The sequence below is a fragment of the Sapajus apella genome, unplaced genomic scaffold, assembly GCF_009761245.1.
Source record: "Sapajus apella isolate SASKATOON/1434 unplaced genomic scaffold, GSC_monkey_1.0 scaffold100, whole genome shotgun sequence".
Taxonomy (NCBI): Eukaryota; Metazoa; Chordata; class Mammalia; order Primates; family Cebidae; genus Sapajus; species Sapajus apella.
This window is the reverse complement of record NW_022437040.1, coordinates 4,799,634-4,822,232: the sequence shown is the minus strand read 5'-3', so window position 1 is coordinate 4,822,232 and position 22,599 is coordinate 4,799,634. Positions and strand designations below refer to the sequence as shown.

Here is a 22,599-nt window from a genome sequence, read left to right as displayed (position 1 = left end):
GGTTAAAATGATAAATTTTATGTTATGTTTATTTTTACCACAATGAAAAACAATGAATTATGTAAGCATTTGATTTACTGCTGAATCTGCCAATCTCGGCTTTATTTCTTACCTTATTCCTGCACTGTTTCTTTTTCCACTTCCTAAATGGGCTGTCCCACATTTGCTCCCCTTATGTCTCCAAAACTGATTCTATCTGCCCTACCTCAGCAGATGAGCTTGTTAATGTTAAGGAAAACCTGGAAGCCACAAGATATAAGTGGCTTAACTTCCTTCCCTCTGGTTCAACTTGCCTCAGTCTCCATCTGTTCTTCCCTGAATGCCCCATGCATATATGAGCACAACCCTGCACACACCACCCCAGAATGGTACTTTTCTTTAACCCCACGTCATTTTTATGATTTCTGCCTCTCTCCCACTCCCGCTTACAAACACCCTCCTGTTTTCCATCCTCTAACAACTTCTGCTGTGACTTCTCCTGCAGCTATGGCCTTACCTCCCTTCCTTCACCAACAGGCTTCCTGAATCATATTTGCTTCCTCCCCTTCCATTCGCTCCTCTGCCCTCTGCCATATGGCTTCCTCTAGCCAGCACTCTGAGGATCTATCTTGCTCCCCACAAGAGCACTGATGACTTGGTTATTTCCAGATCCTTCAGCTGGAAATGGTCTTATTCCTCACCTAGAGACCTTCTTCCTTTTGTTCCAGAGACCATTCTCCATACCAAATATAATTCTGTATCATCAATCATATTTTAGTTCAATTTCTTGGTCTTATTCCTCGACACTGCACAGAACACTGTCAACTCCCTTCTTCTCCTTTGCCTCTTCTCTCAGCTCATGCTTCAGCTTATTCTATTGGTTTCACTTCTTTACCTAAATATTTTGGAATATATTTTGACTTTCCTGTCTTTTTTTTTTTTTTTTTTTTTTTAAATCAACCTTTCTGGTCAATCTCATCCATTTTGACAGCACCTATGATCCACTACATGGTGGTAACCTCAAAAATAATATTTTTCTTTAACTATACATTCACTTCCTTCAGTTCCCTTTATTTAACTCCATATTGGACCTCTCCAGGTGATGTTCCACCAGCCCCTCAACTGAAACAAACATGAATTCTACCTTTTCCAGTGTCTGTGCTTCTCCTTTCTCTCCCATCTTAATCAATGGAATTACCACCTGTTTAGTCTTCCAAGCTAGAAATATTGGAATCAACTGAGTTCTCCTTCATCTTCATCTCCTCCACCCATCTATGTAACAAGTCCCATGGATTTTTCTGGTTATTTTTGTTGCATTTGAACACTGGTCTTCAGCCTTTTAGCTCAAGAACTTCAGACATTTCTCTTAATAATTGCATGATTGCAATAGATGTTTAATTACTCATCCCCTTGGTCTTTCATGCTGCCCCTTCCTCCCCCACATGGACCACGTGAGCTGTCTTTTAAAAAATCTCTTCCTTGCTTGGAAACATGAAGCAGATTCTCTTTGCCTGAACTATAAAGTTCTGACTCATGACCCACACGACCTCCTTATTACAGACAAACTTCAAAATTTTAAGCAGATTCAATTGTGGCTAAAGATATATATTATGCAAGGCATTTATAAAAGATGTTTTGGTTTCTTAAAATGCATTCTTCTGAATAGCTTTGAAATTCTTTAAAAGAACCCTAAGAAAAACAATCTTCCCTTATACACCAGTAAAGATGTAAACAGACATACAGTACTGTTTTTTTTTAAAGGCCTAGTAAACACAAAGAGGAGTTATATACAGAAACCCACAGCTGATTTAATTTGCAAAACCACAGCGTTAGCTCAACTAAAGATGACATAGATAAAATGCAACCAGAAAACTGAGATAAAACATACAACAAATAACTTAAGCTGATGGTTTAGCAAGCAAACATCATGGGTATAACACGAAGATCCGAGACGTCATTTTGGTCCAGGAAACTCACTCCACAGAGTCCCTAGGAGCATCAGGTTTTTAGGAGAATCACAACATGCTGGAATATTGTCATCTATTCTTGCACGTGTGAGGACCTGGTCACTGTGATGCAGGAAGAGAAATAAGATTTTAAAGTTGAAGTTGAGGGGTCTAATTCCTTATTTTACTATTTTTATCTCTATGTTGGGAAGATTTTGGGGAAATTCTCAGAGTCAGTTTTTATCCTTAGGGTATAAGAGAAGGGGGCGATAAGAAACTTCATTTGGAACTTAACTAGGGCTATTGATTCTCCAGTGAGACATTTATGGAGTCCCAAGTGCATAGTCACACGCAGCGAGGCACATCCCTTCAGCGGTGACATGCACAGCAGTTAAAAGCAGGGCAGGAGGTGAGAGCTTTGCCCTGGGCTGGCTGCATGAGTGGGAATTAATTAGGCAATTCTTGAGGTTCTTTCTACTCATTGGCATGTCTGCTAACATTTCAGCAATAGGCAATAAAAAGTTAAGGCTTGAAAAAAAAGTTGCATATCCTCATTATGAATATAAATCATCACAGTCATTTTCCTTCTACTGTGTTCACTAGGAACAAATATTCATTAGTCACTGATTAAATGCTGAGAAAAGAACTAGCAAAGGAACCTCTGGGTAGTAAAAGAACTGGCTGGGGCAGACAACAGCTATGCATTGTTTGAGTCAGGGAAGGAGGGACATGCCTGTCTCTAGATCACCTAATGGCTCCTTTATATCTTTTTTTTTTTTTTTTTCTTGAGGCAAAGCCGCACTCTGCCACCCAGTCTGGAATGCAGTGGCACAACTTTGGCTCACTGTTACCTCCACCTCCTGGGTTCAAGCGATGCTCCTGCCTCAGACTCCTGAGTAGCTAGGATTACAGGCACCCATGACCACACCTGGCTAATTTTTGTATTTTTAGTAGAGATGGGATTTCACCAAATTGGCCAGGGTGGTCTCGAACTCCTGACCTCAGGTGATCTGCCTGTCTTGGCTTCCCAAAGTGCTGGGTTTACAGGTGTGAGCCACCGCGCCCAGCCTGTATCTTTTTTAGTTAACCACGATTTTGTGGCAGCGAGTACAGTATCAGGTATTTTTCTTCGCTCTCCATAAAAAAGGAAACATTCAATAATCCAAATACAGGCCAGGTTCTAGAAATTCTGTTTACTTCTTCGCCCTCTTTATTTTACGGTTTAGTTTGGTGTGTTTGCTTTTATTGATACATCATATTTTGCACATTTATGGGGCACATGTGGTATTTTGTTACATGCACAGAATGTGTAGTGATCAAGTCGCAGCGTTTGAGGTGCCTGACTTTACCTTGTCTATGTATTATTTACTTTGTTATTGTATTTCTACTCCAAAAGAAAGTAGGTGCAGGTTTGACAGGGTCAGTACCATCTCTCTCTCTTCTCCCCTGTATTTTAAACACCCAGAACAAGTCCTGACATGTCAGGTGCTTGATCAATCAACATTTAGTGACCGAATAAAACCCAACTTTCCACTCCTCCATGAAAATACCCATTTTCTCTGTTACTGCCTAAGCCACTCTAATGGGTGAAGGGAATCTCAGTGGTGCCAGCATTTTTAAGAGGACCTGTGTTCCTTAAGATTCTAGCTGGCAGCATTTCAGGTGCTGGATAGAATAAGGTGTAGGGAGAACTTTCTGGAGTATTTTGAGATTAGGTGGGGAGTGGCATTCTAAAGGCAGTCATCTTGATTTGTTGGGAAGACTAATCCAAGGAAAAATAAATCCCTCTGTGCTGATTTTGGTTTCCACAGCTGCTTCTTCCACTCCATGACTGAATCTAAAAACCTTCTGCAAACACTGGCTGAGAGGCGGCACATCATGGAAATGATTAGGACAAAATGAAGCTGTAGAAAGTATGGAGAGTTTGTTTCCACCCCTGAGATAGTGTATCACGGAAATGCTGCACATCGGTGCCACTGATTTTTCTCCTTATTCATTTTCAGGGTGAATGCTTACATACTCAGTGAATTGTTCAGCCTCTGAAGATGTGTCTGTTTGATCAACTATAAGGAATCCATTTATTTTTTATTTTAGAAATCAAGTCAAAACAATAAAGTATAGGTTTCTTGAAATTTTAAAAATTATTCTTTTGAAATTGTTGACTAGAAAATGCTTCCTCGAGGCTGAGTGTTGTGACTCACGCCTATAATTCTAGCACTATGGGAAGCCAAGATGGGAGGACTGCTTGAGTCCAAGGGTTTGAGACTAACCTGGGCAAATAGCGAAACTGTGTGTCTACTAAAAATACAAAAAGTTAGCTGGGTGTCATGTGTGCACCTGTAATCCTAGCTACTTGGGAGGTGAGGTGGGAGAATCACCTGGGCCTAGGAGATGGAGCCTGCAGTGAGCCGAGACTGTGCTGCACTCCAGCCTGGACATCCAGAGTGAGACCTGTCTCAGCAAAAAAAAAAAAAAATAAATAAATAAATAAAAAGAGAAAAAGGAAATGTTTCCTTGAATAAGGGTATCTTTTTGAACATTTTGGAATCTTGTGCTTCGGGACTGACCCTGTCAAATATTACTAAACAAAAGACATTGAGACAATGAGAAACTTGATGTGAACCTACAATTGATTCACATGCACAAAAACACACCAACTCAAAAGCCAATTAAAAAGTTACAAAGGCCCATGCCGAAAAATAATTTATGTAGATCTCACAGTATGGCAGAATGTATTACTTTTTAAAATTCTCAGAACAGCTCTATAAAGTTGAAAGTTGAAGTTCAAACCTCCGAGTTATGACTCAAGAACGTTAATCTGGCCACCATTCTGGCTGGTTTTTAATTAAACTCCTTTCTTAACAGCTCTTTGCAAGTGATGGTCATCAGTACATATGTGTGTGGGTGTGTGCGTGTATGTTGATACGATGAACTTGCCGTTTTTAATCTGCTTAGTATGTCAGTAACGATAGCATGAAAGACATGAGAGAGTTGAGGAAAGCATGAAGGAGGGAGGAAAGTTCAAGGAAAAGGAATGGAAGTTGGAGAACTAAGGTGAATAAAAGCCTGAAAAAGAAGATTACGGTTCTTGGCTGGGCACAGTGGCTCACACCTGTAATCCCAGCACTTTGGGAGGCCGAGGTGGGTGGATCACGAGGTCAGGAGTTCAAGACCAGCCTGGCCAACATGGTGAAACCCCGTCTCTACCAAAAATACAAAAATTAGCCAAGCAGTGATGGGTGCCTATAGTCCTAGCTACTCAGGAGGCTGAGGCAGGAGAATCGCTTGAACCCAGGAGGCAGAGGTTACAGTGAGCTGAGACGGCGCCACTGCACTCTAGCCTGGCCGACAGAGCGAGACTCCATCGCAAAATAAAGAAGGTCTGAAAAAGCAGATTAGGATTCTAAAAGGTGCTTTTAAGGTTTACTTAAAATATAGTTTTAAATTTACAACACTGTAGGTTTAAAATAATGCTGGTAAAAAGGAAATACATTGAGCATGGACCTGGCACCTGGAGATGCATGCTGGGAAGCAAAGACGGAGGGATTGTGGTGGACGCTTGTGGGGGAGGAGGAGCAAAGGAGAAGTCCACTCAGCCTTGTCTATGAGCTCACCTCTGTGGTTCTCCTGCAGGGGAACCTCATAAATGCCCCAGTCAGCGCTGGACCCCAGTGAAAACCAGTGCCGCCATCTCCTGTCTCCCTCACAAATTTTCCCTGAAAAGACAACAACTTCCAGAATTCCATGTGGTTTTTCAGCCTTTTCCAAATCTCTCTAAACACCAGAGGAAGGTTCAGATGCTTGAGCAGGAGAGAGACCCACACTCCAGCACCCAGTGTGCATTCAAATTCCAGCTCTGCTGTGTGGTAGCTCTGTGGCTTTAAATGAGCTATTTAACCTCAGTTTCCTTGTCTGAAAAATGAGGATCATAATAGGATTAAATGGGTTAATGGATGCAGGGTGATCAGAACAGTTACTAAAGAAAAAGCTCAATCTATGATAGTTATGATTATTACATACTCAGAGTCAAAGAACACTCATCATGTTTTCTTCCAAGATTTAGCACTAAAATATTTTCTCACAGTGATTACTTTTAAGTTATTTTGTTGAAAGAAGGCTACAGGTTCTTTCAAGGTGAGCTTCCTTGGTTGGCTCTCAGCTGCCACCGCCCCTCCTCCAACAAAACAATATCCCCTGTCCCTCGTCAGCAAGAGCCCAGTGCACGCATAGTTTCACTTTACAGGCATGCCATCACTTCAGCTCGAGAGTGAAGATGTTCGGTCGAAAGTGAAGTAAGTGACAGCTGGGATTTCAGAGCTAGAGTCCCACGGCTCCCAGAGTCCTGGAAGCAGCAACTTCACTTTGCCCAGTGTCTGTCCTCCTCTTCTTGGTGACAGGGAGGTTACCCGCTGAGCCCAAGGCATGTCTGGAGGTACATATTCTGCATATTTGGAGTCTGGGTGTCCTGCCATCTGAGTCCAGGTCAGGGATATCCCCACGGGGACACGTCTCTGTGACCTGTCATCTCTCTACCTTGTTGCTGCCTCTTCCCTATAAGCCTCTCATGGTGGTAAATGCCTTGATTTCTCTTACATCGAATCAGATTTTCTTCTTTACTTTCTACACCTGGTTTGCGTCTCTTCTACCTAGAGTGCTCTCAGCTTCCACCTGGCAGACTCAAGCCCACCACTTTGTTCCTCCTGCTGCTGCCTCCCCAGGCTCCAACTCTTCATGCATCACACCTGCCTTCTTCCTGTATGGGGTTTTCTGGTCTTTCCCTGCCCGGACACTCTTCCACTCTGGCATTTGCCTATACTGAGCTGACATTCCATCAAAATTTACTGAGCACTTGCTATATGTGGGACTCTCTGCTAAAGTCGAGGGCTAGACAGACAAAGAGGCCAAGCCTGCCCTTGGGAGCTCACGGTGCAACTGGGGAGGGAGGAAGGGTATGTGACTGCTGCCAAGCTCTCCATGTGCACAGGATGCCAGAGCATGCAGAGGAGAGATACCTCACAGCCTGGGAGGCTTCACAGAGGAGTGACACTTCAGAGGTTTGCAAAGTAATAATTCTGGTGTGAGGAAGTGCACCCCAGGCCTGTGATGGGGTGCAGACCTGTAAAATGCAAGGGATTTCTGGGAAGCTATGCAGTACTCAAGGACCCAAGGGAGATCTGGGTCTGGCAGGCAGGGGACAGCGTGGGAAGAACTTGCGAGCCCCGCGAAGATTCGGGATTCTATTTTGCAGGTGATGTGGATTAACCAAGGAGGTTTACAGCAGAGTGCAGCAAGCACTCTTTCAGCAAGATCCTCTGTCAGCTGTGTGAAAGGGTGAGACTAGAGGCTCAATCTCAGAAAATAAAGCAGGTCCTCTTTAGGAAGTATGATGGTATCAATGGCTGAAATACTATTGCTGGATGGTGTTTTCAATGACACCTGCTACGGCCTGTCCCCTCCCACCTGTCCTTCTGCAGTGCCACTGTGCTGCTCGCTCCGGAGTGCTCTCTGCTGCCCCTCCTTGATCATGCCTGCCCTGTGACCTGTTTTTGACTGAGAGACCAAGGCAAAAGGAACTTCCTAGCTTGGGGCCCCCTATGGAGAAAAACAGGGGGTGGGGGTTTTTCAGCCTCCTAGCTGCATCCACCCAGGGACCACACACAGGAGGGACCCCATCTCAGATCTGACTGCAACCTTATGAGAGAGCCCTAGGGAGGCTGTGAAGAGCAGAACGGCCAAGCCAGAGCCAGCCCAAATCCCTAGCCCACAGAATCAGGAGCAAATACAATGGTGCTGTTTTTTAAACCACTAAGTTTGGAAGCAGTTTGTTCCATACCAACTGATATCTCCAAAGCAATGCTCTGGGTCAAACAAACACATGTCAAATAAAGAATAGGCTCCCCGCTGACAATTTCAGAACAATAGCATGGGTCCACTGTCAATATATACCAACTTGTACTTCATCCTTAATTACTTGCTACCAAATCCCATTTCGAGCCTTTGTCACACTTAACTGATTAAGGCTTAAGCTTTTTAAAAAGGAGTTTTTAGAAAATGTAATCCTCTGATTCTATCTTGCAAAAGACTTAAAAAAAAAAAAAAGTGGCGTGTGGATTAAAATTCCCTGGAATTTCATCTGAATTTTCCTACGGGCAGTGTTTAGATGAACATTCAAGCAAAAGTATGTTTGACTTTTTGAACCTAAGGAATGTTTGATGCTTCTTTATAATGCTCCTTCTTAGCAGCATGGCTGGGTGTCTTGAGATAGCACAGTGCTTGAAGAAATAGTGTGATCTCTCTTTATGTTCACATATTTAGACCCAGAGGTCTAGTGTATTTTTCCATGAGAAAAATCTATAATATTTTCCTGCAGAAAATTAATTTTGTTTCAACAGACGCATATGCTCTCTGTTCCGAACACTTTAAGGCTGTTCTCTCAAGAGAAGGGGCTTGCTTGCTGGTTTGCTTCTCTATTAAAATAATAAAATTCCAACATGATATTAATGTGTTAACATTTCCTCTGCCAGCTGCAGCTATGGGAAATTGCTAATGGTTGAGCTTTATTTCATTAATTTCTAAAAGGAAGTGCTAATTTATGCTTAGCAATGTTCATCTTTTTTTTTTTTTTGGTGAAAGAAATTGCATTTATCCTCAAAAGAAACAAAAAGCCCTTTCCTCTTGTCACGATGCTCTGCTCTCATAAAGCATTTTTAGTCACAGATCTCAAGTGTACTGTAAATATTAACAAATCTCCTCGTCCAGAACTAGGAAAGAATCCTGGGAGGAAAGTCCTTCTTTCCATTGCAATGGCAAATACTTCAGCTGTCTGCTTCAGAACTCGAATCATGCTAGTTACTTCTCACTGAATTATGTTCATCAAAAGGAACTGCAAAAACACAATTACTTTTGCACCAAACTAATACTTAGCAAGTAATTCATGTTCTTCTTATGCAAGAGTTATTTATGTCTACTGTTCATATTACCCCTCTAAATATGTCCCCAGTAAAATGTATCTAATTTATTTTTATTGAATGAGTAATGCAGATGTACAAAAGAGTTCCCATTCTTAGAGGAGCGATTTCCTCTATTATCCACCATTGCTTTATATTCCAGAAACATAGCCCACTGAGGAAATCTACCTGAGCTTTTTGGAGAAACTTGGTTATCATAACCTTCCTTGTGTTACCATCCCCACTAACATAGTAGAATGAATCATGTTTTGCTGTTGCTGTGGTATTACATGTTAATTCCTCCTGTCCTTACAAAGTTAATTATAGCTGAATGACTTCCATGTTTGTGTGGCTGCACTTCAGTTTACTGGTGAAGTGTTCTCTGTTCTCTGACGTACACTGGCTGTTCTGCAGTGGTTAAGAGATGACACATCAACGGCAGCCCTAGGCGCTTAATTATGTATCCACTTCTTTCCCACCCCAGCTATCCAGGTGACATCCTTGTCTGGCTGGAACAGGTGGATGCCAAAAGGTCCCCCCCAAAACAGCTACAAAGCATTCGAATCAGGAGGAATCCTAGACATCTCCCAAATCCACTCAATCTTGTCTCCCAAGTCCCACTTCTGGGACTTTTCAGTCCCCCTTCACCGTTGGATGGGTCTGGAAGATGAGCATGACCCTGAAGAGCAGGACTAGGTAGGCTGAATGACGCAGTGAGATTCAGTGGCTTCTCTCCAGTCTTTTCTCCTATAAGGGAAAACCTAATGGGTTCATAATATCCTTGTGTGCCAGCGACCACCTGTCCCCGATTACTGCAAGGAAACTGAAGAGCAGAGACATGGAGAGAACTTGGGAGGGGAGGAACATGGCTGATGACCAGGCAGATGACATTGGCTGGGAAGAAGGCAAGTGTGCTCAAGGCTTTCTATGCAGCTGGCCCAGATCACTTCTCAGTCAGATCCCCTAAAACTTACCTTCAGAAATGAACCCAAATCAGAGTGCTTAGGGCTCGTAGTATTAATGATTAGAGCCTCAAATATGACATTAATGTTTGGAAACCTTCATACTGGTGACCGGCGGGAAATAAAATATATTCCCTAGCTACAGAAGGCTTTGCCAACTTCCTCAATTCAAGGTACCATCTGAGCTCTGTGCTGAGAGTTAAAGAGAGAAAAAGAGAAGACTCAGTACATGCTCCCAGGCAAGCTCCCTCAGGAGACAATAATTGAATTAAAATGTTATTAGGAAGCTCTAGTAATGAGAAGGATAGAAGCCTGAAGTCCCCAGAAACATAGGAAGCAGAGAGAAAGTCCACACATCACAAGTGACTTGGAAAAGATCTAACACAATAGGACACTTAAAAACATTGCCAATTATTCAGTAGGGGCAAATGGTGCTTCATAAACAAAGGCCTCCATGAACCAAGACAGGGATACACTTGGCACTAATGGACCTGCCATGTCTTCCCATTTCTGAAAGGATGGCAGAACACAATGGGTGCAGATGCAGTTTGGGGCCGGAATGCACAGGGTGCCAAGTCCTTCACAGTGAGATGCGTTGGTGGCTCACACCTGTAATCCCAGCACTTTGGGAGGCCAAGGTGGGTGGATCATGAGGTCAGGAGTTTGAGACCAGCCTAACTAACATGGTGAAACCCCATCTCTACTAAAAATACAAAAATTAGCTGGGCATGGTGGCAGGCACCTGTAATTCCAGCTACTCAGGAGGCTGAGGCAGGAGAATTGCTTGAATTGGGAGGCAGAGGTTGCAGTGAGCCGAGGTCACACCATAGCACTCCAGAATGGGTGACAGAGGGAGACACCGTCTCCAAAAAAAAAAAAAAAAGACATCACCCAAATTCTGAAGACAAAAATGAGCATAACTCTCTTCTCTGCCCTTACATGACCCTGGGCTTACATTCCCCAGGAGGGAAATGTCTCAGTGAGCCCCGTTTTCCCTCTATGATATCCCTGAGGTCACCAAGACCTTGTTGGTACAAGCTAGAAACCTCAGCACTGGCTTTAACTTTGTTTTAGCTGAGGTTTAGCTGTTGTTAGAAACACACACATGTGAGCGCCCACTTTATTTTATTGTTGCTGGGTTTTATTTCTAATCTTCTTTAAAAGATTATGTTTTTCTTTGGTTTCATAATGTTGGCTTATTCTACTTTTAAGTGAGTTCCCTAAATAGTTTACTACTCTTTCCTTTTATGATAAACATTGTTTTTTTGGTGAATGTTTTATTTTGTTTTGGGCATACCTCTATAATCCTAATTCTTGGTAGTCTTTTACCTTTCTTACTCATCACTATTTTAGTACATTTAAAAATGATTATAGGCCTGGCATGGAGGCTCATACCTGTAATCCCAGCATTCTGGGGGGCCGAGGCGGGCGGATCATCTGAGGTCAGGAGTTAGAGACCAGCCTGGCCAACATGGTGAAATCCTGTCTCTACTAAAAATACAAAAATTAGCCAGGCATGGTGGCGTGTGCTACTCAGGTGAGACAGGAGAATCGCCTGAACCCGGGAGGTGGAGGTTGCAGTGAGCTGTGATCACGCCACTGCATTCCAGCCTGAGTGACAGAGCGAGACTGTCTCAAAAAAAAAAAAAAAAAAAAAGTCTCACAGAAAACAACAAAAAAAATTATGATTTTGCTCTGAAGAATCTTTAAAATCTTTTGTCATTTAAACAAAATGTTATTTCTTTTATCCTTGACTATTTTCTCTTTATTAAAATCACTTCTCAGTTCTTGGCATGTCTACATTTTGTTTACCTGTTGCCTCATTCTTTTGCTTATAGAATATTTTTGAATATTTTAATATTATCTTTTATTTTCTGATCACTCTTAATCTTTTTTTTTTTTTATTGACATCATAATGGTCCACAAAGCAGGATGCCAAGGGGATGATAGAGGGAAAAATCACACCGTAGACAAAAGGAGATGGAATCTTTCTCACAGCAAGTCGCCTCCCAGAATTTCCCACCACCTTCAGCTACAATTTTGGGTAGAATTTATCTAGAGAACTCCAGAGGCCCACAGGCAAACCTTCCAAGACAATGGTGATTCTGTTGTGCAGACACTGAAGTCACTAGATTGGGATTCTTTTCCTCTAACGCTTAGCACACAGTCCTTTGGGCATTACGTTTCTAAAATGTAGGACTCATTTATTTATTCCATAATATTTACTGAGCACCTACTATGTGTCAGATACAATGCTGAATGCTAGGAATGCAGCAAAGAGCAAGAGAGAGTATGGGGGAACCTGTCCTCAGGGAGTGTACGATGTGGAAGGAAGCCAAGTCCTGACATGAAGGATCAGGAAGAGCTTTCCAGATGATGAGCTGTCTTGGGAGGCAGGGCAAGCTGACGACGTACAGGAAGCAGCACTGAGATTGGGCAGATGCCCATGAGATGAAGGATGCAGGGACTTCTGAGGAGCTTAAAGAGGCCCAGACTTGGAGGAACCAGATGTGAGGACTGGAGAGGAAAGGATGAGAATCTTCGAATCCACGTCAGGGAGCCTGGCCTTTATCCCGGGAGCACGGGGTAGCCGTTGGAGAACTCAGAGCAGGGAGTGGCACACTGGGTTCTGGAAGGCAGCCCATGGTCACCGCAGCTAGGGAGGAGGCTCCACATTAACCCAGAAGAAAAACGGTAATGGCTTTAACTAGACAAAAGTGTTGGCAGCGTGACAGGGTGGAGGGGACACAGAGGAATCGGGGTGAGCGAATAGAATTGGTTTGGGGCAAGCTGTGGAGATGGGGAGACAGAGTCAAGGAAAGACACACAGATTTCAGGTCGTGCAGCAGGTAATGTCTATGCCAGCTGCAGAAAAGAGCAGGAGGGGAAAACGTGTCAAAAGAAGAAGGGGAAGGGTGTGCATTCAGTCTGGGGTATGCGGCATCCGATGTGTCCAAGGAACTACCTGGGGAAGAACAGCAAGGCTCTGGGGCAGTCATGGCTGGGCCACGGCAAGCAAGGAGATAGGCATGGAGAGCCATGAGGGACGAGGATGCTCACAGGGAGAGAAAACTGGGCAAATCAGTCACCCAGCTTGATAAAAGAGGAGGAGCTTGCAAAGGAGAGAGAGGAAGGAAGGAAACACGGGCGGGAGGTCGTGGGACATGCAGAGGGACAGTGTCCCAGGATGTGTGTGTGCTCACAGCACAGCTGGCTGCAGGAAGCCAGGTAAGAGTGGGGTAGAACTCCTCTGAATCGGCCATGAGGAGAATGCAGGTGACCGTTTCTGAGGGGTGCAAGAGGCAAGGCCAGGCGTCTGTAGTTCAAGAGGCGGGGTGAGGACGCAGAGGCAGCAAGTGCAGACCACAATTAAGGAGTGTGACTGTGAAGAGGACAGAGACGAGGAAGTGGCTGGAGGAAGGTATAAAAGGATAAGTGTATTTTTTTTCACAGAAGGAAGGGATTTAAGCTCCCTTAATACAAGGAGAATGGGGCCAGAAATGAGGGAGAGAAAGAAAATGCAGGTGACACGGAAGGTAAGGGATTGAGATTCCCAAGAACAAGGAAGAAATGGATTCCGAGGCCCCAGGGGAGGTGAGCCTTTGACAGGAACTGAGGGGCTTCTTTATTTTATTTTTTTGCCTGAGATTAAGTTTTGCTCTGTTGCCCAGGCTGGAGTGCAATGGTGCAATCTTGGCTCACTGCAACCTCTGCCTCCCAGGTTCAAGCGATTCTCCTGCCTCAACCTCTGAGTAGCTGGGATTACACGTATGCGCCACCACACCTGGCTAATTTTTGTATTTTTAGTGGAGACGGGCTTCAGTATGTTGGTTAGGCTGGTCTCGAACGCCTGGCCTCAAGTGATCCACCCACCTAGGCCTTCCAAAGTGCTAGAATTACAGATGTGAGCCACTGTGCCTGGCCAGAACTGAAGGGTTTCTTTTGTTGTGAAAGAAAAGAAGGATGAGAGGGTGGATCCAGATAAAGTGAGGCGTGCAGCCCTACCATCCCGGGGTGGGGGCAGTTCCCAGGAAACTTCCACCTCTTCCAGGAAGCAAGAGGCAAGGCGGCTGCTGAGTGTGAGGAGGTGGCAGAGGCAGGTACAGCTGTGGAATCTGCTGTGGAAAGCAAGATCACTGGCCAGGGAAATGTCTGGGAGTGCGGAAGTCAGAGATCTCAGTGGAAGTGGGAAGTCAAGGCTGTGGCATCCTGGATTTGCAGATGGCATGTTTTCCAGATTTCCATGCATAAGTGTTTCAATGGGGACACACATGGAGTTATGTGCGCAGCTAGATTTGCATGTTTTCCAGGAGGTTTCCATGCAGATTTGGCATGTTTTCCAGGAGAACTCATCAGCCTATGTGTAGAGGCTGGAAAAGGCAGGCAGTTGGATTCAGCTGTGATCCCAGTGACCACAGATGCAGCAGGGAAAGTACATTATCTCACACATCACCGTGTAGTACTTTCCCAGCAGCAAGGGAAATGCTCTGGCAGAGGGATGGTGGCCAAGTTTATCTTTGTCAATGTCACGCTGAAAGATCTCTGATCTGTATAATAAACACTATTTCTTCCTAACCTATCTTGTTCTTTATGAAGCTGATGGATATGTTTAAAAGTTTATATCCTTCCTAACAAACCAGGGACATGGTTATTACATACTCCCCCTGAGAAAATGTCTTCCCCCATGGGCACGATAGCTCACACCTGTAATCCTAGCAGTTTGAGAGGCCAAGCCAGGTGAATCACTTGAGGCCACGATTTCAAGTCCAGCCTGGCCAACATGGCCAAACCCTGTCTCTACTAAAAATACAAAAATTAACCAGGTCTGGTGGTGTGTGCCTGTAGTCCCAGCTACTCAAGAGGCTTAGCCACAATAATTGCTTGAGCCTGGGAGGTGGAGGCTGCAGTGAGCCGAGATTGAGGCACAGTACTCCAACCTGGGCAACAGAACAAGACCCTGTCTCAAAAAGAAAAAAGAAAGGAAAATGTCTTCCTTAAACAGCCACTTAACTAACAAACTTCAGGAACACAGCCTCTGGAAGCATGGATAGAATACCTCATCAGAAGCCAAGCGATGAGGGGTCAGTGCTAGTAATGGATGTGTGACCCATGATCACGTTTCTTAACTTCTGCCCACCTCTGCACGTCTCAGCTGGCTTCTCTGCAAGCTATGAGATCCACCCAGCATAAGGGGCTTTCTGAACGAATGATTCCCGGGATCCAGGCACAGGGCATGACCAGTGACTGCCTTCCCATCATTCCCTCTTCCTTCCAGCCCCTAAGCTCATCTGATTCTATGACTTAAAGGGATGGGTTAGAAAACTAAATGCCACAGGCATGTAATTTTCTTTTTTTAAGTTCCGGGGTACATGTGCAGGGCATGCAGATTTGCTCCATAGGTAAACGTGTGCCATGGTGGTTTGCTGCACCTATCAACCTGTCACCTAGGTATTAAGGCCCACATGAATTAGCTATTTTTCCTAATGTTCTCCCTCCCCCAATCTCACCTTCTGACAGGCCCCAGTGTGTGTTGTTCCCCTCCCTGTGTCCATGTGTTCTCATTGTTCAGGTCTCACTTATAAGTGAGCACATACGGTGTCTGGTTTTCTGTTTCTGTGTTAGTTTGCTGAGGATAATGACTTCCAGTTCTATCCATGTCCCTGCAAAGGACATGATCTCATTCCTTTTCATGTCTGCATAGTATTCAATGGTGTGTATGTACCTCATCCTACAAACACTCTTCCTGCCTCCTCTGTCTGACTTACTGCCACTTCCCCTTCAGGCCTCAGCTGAGCTGTCACTGATAGCTCTGAGACACCCCAAATCTAGCTGCGCACATGACACCATGTGTGTCACCACTGAAACACTTACACAATCATTCTACACATATGTGTTCAGAACTTGGTGTGTGTCAGGCCCTGTTGGAGTGTCTGGGGACACAGCCAGGGACAAAATGCCAGCCCTCATGGAGTCATATGCTAAAGGAAAAAAGACACAGGAAGGAAACAAACACATATAGAGTTGCATGACATTATCAGCAGATACATAATAGTACAGATATCTCATGATATTTATCACACTTCATGATAATTTCCTATTTGCCTGAACACATCTCCCTGCGGGTTTTGCAACATGGTTTGTGATCCGGAGCTCGCAACAAAGGCCTCGTGAATTAATCAATAGCAGATTCCCTTTTCATTCTCTCCCTTGTCCTGGGAACTTGTCCTGCTATGATAACATACAAAAGATAATTTTATGTGCAACTAACCTGACTTTATTCTCAACAACTACTCATTTGTGAATCACCAGGTTCCTCATGGAGGTCGAGACAACCCTACTAACGGGCATTTGTTTGTTTTAGCAACTGTCCTGTCCATGGCTTCCCTTGCCCCTCAGGTGCTGTGTGAGTTGTATTTCCTCTATGAATTCTACACTAGAAAAAGTTGTATCGGCTCAAACTGGGATAGGGAATAAGTAATGAACTCAGGAGCAGCATCAGCCCAGAGATCCCGGTCACTGGGCATCCAGTGATTGGGCCAAAAGTTAACTGGTCAGCACCTTACACCTATTAGAAAGGCTACTATAAAAAAGATTTTTGGAAAAGGCCAGGCACGGTAGCTTACGTCTGCAATCCCAGCACTTTTGGAAGCCGAAGAGGGAGGATCAGGAGATCAAGAGATTGAGACCATCCCGGCCAACATGGTAAAACCCCCATCTATACTGAAAATACAAAAATTAGCCGGGCGTGGTGGTGTGCACCTATAGTCCCAGCTACTCGGGAGGTTGAGGCAGGAGAATTGCTTAAACCCGGCAGGTGGAGGTTGCTGTGAGCCAAGATCACACTATTGCACTCCAGCCTGGGTGAGAGAGCAACACATCATCTCAAAACAAACAAACAAACAAACAAACAAACAACTAGTATTGCTGAGGATGTGAAATAATTGAGACCCTTGTCTGCCATTGGTGGGAATGTAAAATGGTCCAGCCACTGTGGAAAACAGTATGGCAGTTCCTCAAAAAATTAAACATAGAATTAAGCTATGAAGCCACAATTCTACTTCTGGGTATATAACCAAAAGAGTTGAAAGCAGATCTCAAACAGACATTTGCATGTTCTTCTTCATGGCAGCATTATTCATGATAGAAGCAACTATCAACAGATGGAAGGATAAGCAAAATGTGGTATACCAGTAAACAGGTTATTATTCAGACTTAAAAAGGAAAGATGTCCTGTCCCCTGCTGTCACATGGCTACACCTTGAGGACACAAGGTGTCCTTGTTTCACATATGCTAAGTGAAACAAGACAGTGACAAAATGATGGATATGATATTATGCTTATGTGAGGTCCCTAGAGTAGTCAAAATCATAGAGACAGGAAGTAGAAGGGTGACTGCCAGGGGCTGAGGGGGGAGAGGAACGAGGAGCTGGTGTTTCATGGGGACAGAGTTTCAGTTTTAGAAGAGGAAAAGAGTTCTGTGGATGGGTGATGGCAATGGTCTCACAACAATGTGAATATACTTAATGTCACTGAACTGTACACTAAAAAATAAGAAGGTAAATTTTAAGTTATGTGTATTTTACCACAATGAAAAAAGTTAATTGGTAGGTCACCTGGGACTGTGCTTTAAAGGAAATACTTGATGGTTAGACAAATCTGAATGGTCCAGCTAACCTGACTCTACCACTTAGCAGTTATAAGACCTGGACAGGGGGCTCTACCCCTGAAGCCTCAGTCTCCTAATCTGAAAAATTAGAATATCTAATTTATAAAGGCTTCTGGAAGTTAAATGAAGTAGTAATGTCTGCCACATATACATAAAATTCTGAGTATAATATATAGCACATAAATTCTAAATAATGACGACTCAATAAAAGCATATTTTATTGGTTTTGTTAGTGCCAATTATTATTATGATTAATACTATTAGGTTAATTCAAAAGCTAACATCAACCTACAGCAGCCTGCAGAAAGATTCCCTGCCAAATATCTGCTCATTTAAACCAGGAGCAAAAATCTATGAATCTGGACTTGAGTGAGCGTTCCTCATTTCTAAAACTCTGATGCTCATTTTATCCTCAAGAATGTGTTTAGATGACAGAACAATCAGAATTTGACATGTATAAATGCTTGGCATGCTAAAATAATGAAAGATATTTTCATCATTGTAAGAAAACACATTTTAATTCATCTCTTTGGTTCAGCATGTTTTTCTATAATTTCTCATGATTTCTTCCTTAACAACTGAATAGGTATGGAAAAGCTAAGCTGAACACACAGCTGCTTAGAAATGAGCGCTTAAAGTGTTAAAATAACAGAAACAGCATGAGTTTATGCTATACATACAATACTAATTTCCCTATTTTAAAGTACAGAATATATGTGTATATACACACACACACAAACATTCACACAGGAAATCACATCTATGTTGCTGGGATTTTTCATTATATAACAATATGTCATTTTAGATGATTTGAGGAAAATTATTTAAAAAAATAAAAGACTGAACTCCATAAAAAGGACATCACCTGAAATCAAATATAACCTTGTTAACAAACTGTCACATTAGCAACATTTTTAGGGGTAGCAACATAACCAGTAACTCTAAGACATCAAATGCATTAAAAACAGGAAGTACTAAACTCTAATTCCTAATTTCAAGAAAGGCAAATCTAACATAATTTAAAAAATACATTATATGGAGATTCGTCTGTAGAGGTCTACTTCTGAATCCCCAAAGTTACAGACTTGTACCTCAAACCCACACTGTTGAAAGAAAATTCTGAACCCAGTCCACATGGAATTTTGGTTGAAATATCCAATGTATTACACAGAAGAATTTCATCTTTTCCACATTAGAGACAGCTTGTGTTAGAATGAGAATGCTTTATAGAAATGACCAATGACAAGCCGGCTATGTAAGCAGGCCTCTGATGCCTGGTGTTAACAAGAGACATAGAGTATTATTGTTGAAAGGGATCTTTGAGATTATAGAAAGAGCTGAGGTGTGAATAATCAAACAATATCCCCTTAACTCCTGAAGGAGAAGTAAGACAGCTAAGCAAATCATGGTTCCAGGAGTTGCACCATGTATGCTCAGCACAGACGCAGGGAGGACATTTCTGTAGGAGAACAGAGATAGAACTTGGCTTCAGTAACAGTTACCATGCTGAGGCACCACGGCACAAGACAGTAGCGGAAATGAACATGACAATGCGAATGGTGGGTGACAAGAGTCTTCCCTGGACACTGACATTTTTAAAGTGTAGAAGAAAATTGCAGGTCACTGAAACAAAGCTGACCATGCCCAGCACGTTACTCTTGAAATCAGAAGCAGAAGTTTGTGAGAGACAAGAAGGCAGAAAACAAACAAAAACGTAGAGTGGATCCCTAACTTGCAGGAGCTGCGCCCTGAGGCTTTGCAGGTTTTAGACACTCTCTCTACCCTACGTCTTTAAATATATGTATGTTCAATCAGCAGGAGGAAGGGACTAGCAAGAGCCTTCTGTGGCAGACACCTGCATCAGATAATGGCACTGATCTCAGCGGGATTTTAAACAGCTGTGCATAAACTTCAAAAGTAATTTGCAACCAAATTAGTAAATGTCACCCTTCTTCCCTCTAGATACAGCATTTTTAAAACAGATGAAGCATCCACAGTAAGCCTGCCATTTTACAAGAGTTACCAGAGGTATAAGTTAGGGAAAAAATGAAGATAATGATTCACAAGGTCGGGGTGTGGGGTGGGGGCCACAGGGCCCCAGGAATAGGGCTTGTCTATCACACGGCCTCTGGCAGGAAAGGCCCAGTGGGGACCACGGCTTCTAGGGCGCAAACCAGGGGAAAAGAACAAGGAGTGGACCCACCAGGCTTCTTGCATCTCTCAAGGAGCCTCGAATCCGATGCTTTAGAATTTTCTTTGGCAAAAGAAAAGAACAAAGAGGCTGCAATTGGCAGAAAGCATGGGCGGACTCCCCAGATCTTGTAGGTGGTTCTTAAAAGAATTCAACAGGTTTGGGGTGTGCTGTCAGAGGGTAGCTGGAACGTCAAGGACTTGGACACCAGGCACAGGTAGTTCGTCCCCCCCACCCCCGCCGGACAGGGAGAGGGCACGAGCGCTCTCTCGCCCCTCCACCTCCTCCAGCCTAGTCCCCCTCATCCTGTGCCACTCCTGAATCATCTTTTACTTGCACCACGTCCACTCCGCACAGGGGCAGGACGGCCCAGGGAAGAGGCAGTTGCAGAAATGACCTCTCCTTGCAGAGATGACCAGAGTTTCCCAATCCAGCCAGTCTGGGGACTTGTCTTCATGCCCACGGGGAGCGCCCATGCCCGTGGCATTCAACAGTCAGTCTCCCAGGGATAACCGGGGCTTTCAAAAATCCGATACCACAAAGATATTTTATTGCACAAACTGCTTTGTTAACCTGGCCCTCAAAGCTGGGGAACAACCTCACTTGAGGCTACAGGAATGAGCACCCAGACATTGTGTGTGTGTGTCTTTCAAAGACCTGCCTCCCCCTCCCCCAGGCCCTTGACAAGAAACTTGGCTTGTTTAGAAGCCCAGCGATGGCAGCCCTGTCCGTGCTCCAATACATTCCCAGAAAACGGGGTATGCGCCCTGTGGACAGCATACCGTCTCTAGAAGACCTCTTTCCGCACACATTTTTGCCAAGAATATAAAAACTTTCCACCTTCTTCCGTCCCCGCAGGCCCCCTTTCGTTCAGGTGAGAGGAAAAGGGAGAAGGGAGGAGGCGCCCCCAGGCCGGCGGCCCCCACCCGGCCAAGACCTTCAGCCTCCCGTGCGACCCGCGTCCCAGACACCCAGCGGGGAAAAGTCCCCCGGTGCGCCCTCGCGCCCGCTCGGTTCCATTTCCTACTCCGCCTGCTCCCCCCGCAACGCTCACCCCTTCCCGGAGGCGCCCAGAGGGGCCCGGGTGGCCCTTCCTGCAGTGGGTCTTGGCAGCTCCAGTCCGCTCCCCTCCGGCGGCGGCGGGGGACGCGGGGTCTTACCTGGAGCGAGTGCGGCGCGGCTGCTGCCCGGTGGCGCGGGGACTGGCGGGGCTGGCGGGGCTGGCGGGCTAGGAGCTGCGGGTGCGCCCCGAAGGCGGTGTCGGCCAGGGGGCGCTCGCCACCCTCGCCGCCGGCCCGGCCTCCTGGGACCTGGGACCCCTGGCCGGGGACACGAGCTCGATCCCCAACCCAGCGCCCCCGCGTCCTGGCTCCCACCCCCGGCCTCCTTACCGGCCACCTGTCGTCCGGCTGCGACCTGGAGCGGGGAAGCGGCAATCGGGAGCCCAGGACAGACCTGGGAGGGCGGCGAGGCCCAGCAGGAGCGCCCCGGCCCGGCCCCGGCCCCAGCTACATTCTCAGTGCCAGGAAAAGGGGCGAGAGGCCGCAGGTGCCCCTAGCCAAACTAAAAACGAAACGCTGCTCCAGCAGATTGGGTGGAAACAGCTGTGCCTGTTTTCTCTGTTTTTAGGCTGGAAAGGGCTTGTAAACATGGTTCCTTTTAAAATGACCTACCCAGGGAGGTTTGGGCACCGTTCTGTTCTGCGATCATCTTTTCCAGGGGGTCTCTGACTTGGGACTTCAATCTCCTGTATCTCCACATTGTCGTTTTATACACAATTGCCGAAGTTGAAGTTGAACTGCTTTTAACTTCCCCGTGCTTGACTGCGAAGGTGTTTGCCAACGCGCGTGTCATTTTAGGACTTTTTATCCCTTGCAGGGAATACTAATGATGATAATCAATGATACAAACGAGGATAATTGGGGTGGTTTCTTTTTCCATACTCCATGGAACAAATTTAAATTTTTCATTCAGGTTAGAAAATTTTGTGTCTTGTTGCTAATACCCTTACTGGTTTCCTTGCAATGATGATACTAATTAAAATGTACTTGTTGAAGACTTTCGTTGCTGTAATGTACTAAGATCAGATTAATCCGAGAAATAAAACAGCATTTTTTTGTTCTTTTTTTCTTTCTTTCTTGTTTTGAGAGAGACATTAAAAAGGATAAAAGCCAGGCCAGGTGCAGCGGCTCATGCCTGTAATGCCAGCACTTTGGGAGGCTGAGGCAGGTGGATCACTTCAGATGACCTGAGACCATCCTAGCCATCAGGGAAAAACCCTGTCTCTCCTAAAAATGGAAACAAATTAGCTGGATGCTGTGACTTGCACCTGTAATCCTAGTTACTTAGGAGGCTGAGGCATGAGAATTGTTTGAACCTCGTAGGAGGAGGTTGCAGTAAGCTGAGATGGCACCATTGCACCCCAGTTTGGGTGACAGAGCAAGACTCTGTCTCAAAATAAATAAATAAATAAAAATAAAAATTTAAAAAAAGGTTTAACAAAAGCCAAATGTTGAATTAGCAGGCTTGTGATCATGGGAGTATAGATGTCAGCTAAAAAGGACCTCAGCAGATATCAAGATAGATGAAAAATAGCTGCAGAAGTGTTTCATGACTTGATTAAATCACTCAGGTCTGCACTGGGAAACCAGCTATAATGATGCCCCTAATCTATATGAACCCAATAAACCCAGCACGCGTGCGCGCACACGCACACACACACACACACACACACACACTCACACACACACCCCTTTTAAGGATAAAACCATATTCTATTAAAATTAGCCCCACATTTGTTAATATCTAGCAGCATTGGACTGATCCTCAGGCCAGAGGCTGTAGCTCTTGGAAGATTCTAGCCAGGAGGTTTGAGAGTGGCCCGTATCTCAGAAGTGCTGGCTCACCC

General features: G+C 44.6%; 1 protein-coding gene across 5 annotated transcripts in view; it reads right to left on the bottom strand.

Annotated features, from left to right (window-relative positions):
• PRKCQ (protein kinase C theta) overlaps positions 1–21,222 on the bottom strand; it is a 146,345-nt gene extending 125,123 nt beyond the window's left edge. For 2 of the 5 annotated variants that reach the window (XM_032258161.1, XM_032258167.1), the window contains exon 1: positions 20,852–20,971. The gene's annotated coding sequence lies outside the window, so the exon portion shown is untranslated. Of the gene's footprint in view, positions 1–20,745; positions 20,770–20,851; positions 20,972–21,082 lie in introns of those variants that run through there. The other 3 variants (XM_032258165.1, XM_032258166.1, XM_032258164.1) reach the window with 3 other exon arrangements.
• Positions 21,223–22,599: the final 1,377 nt, after the last annotated feature.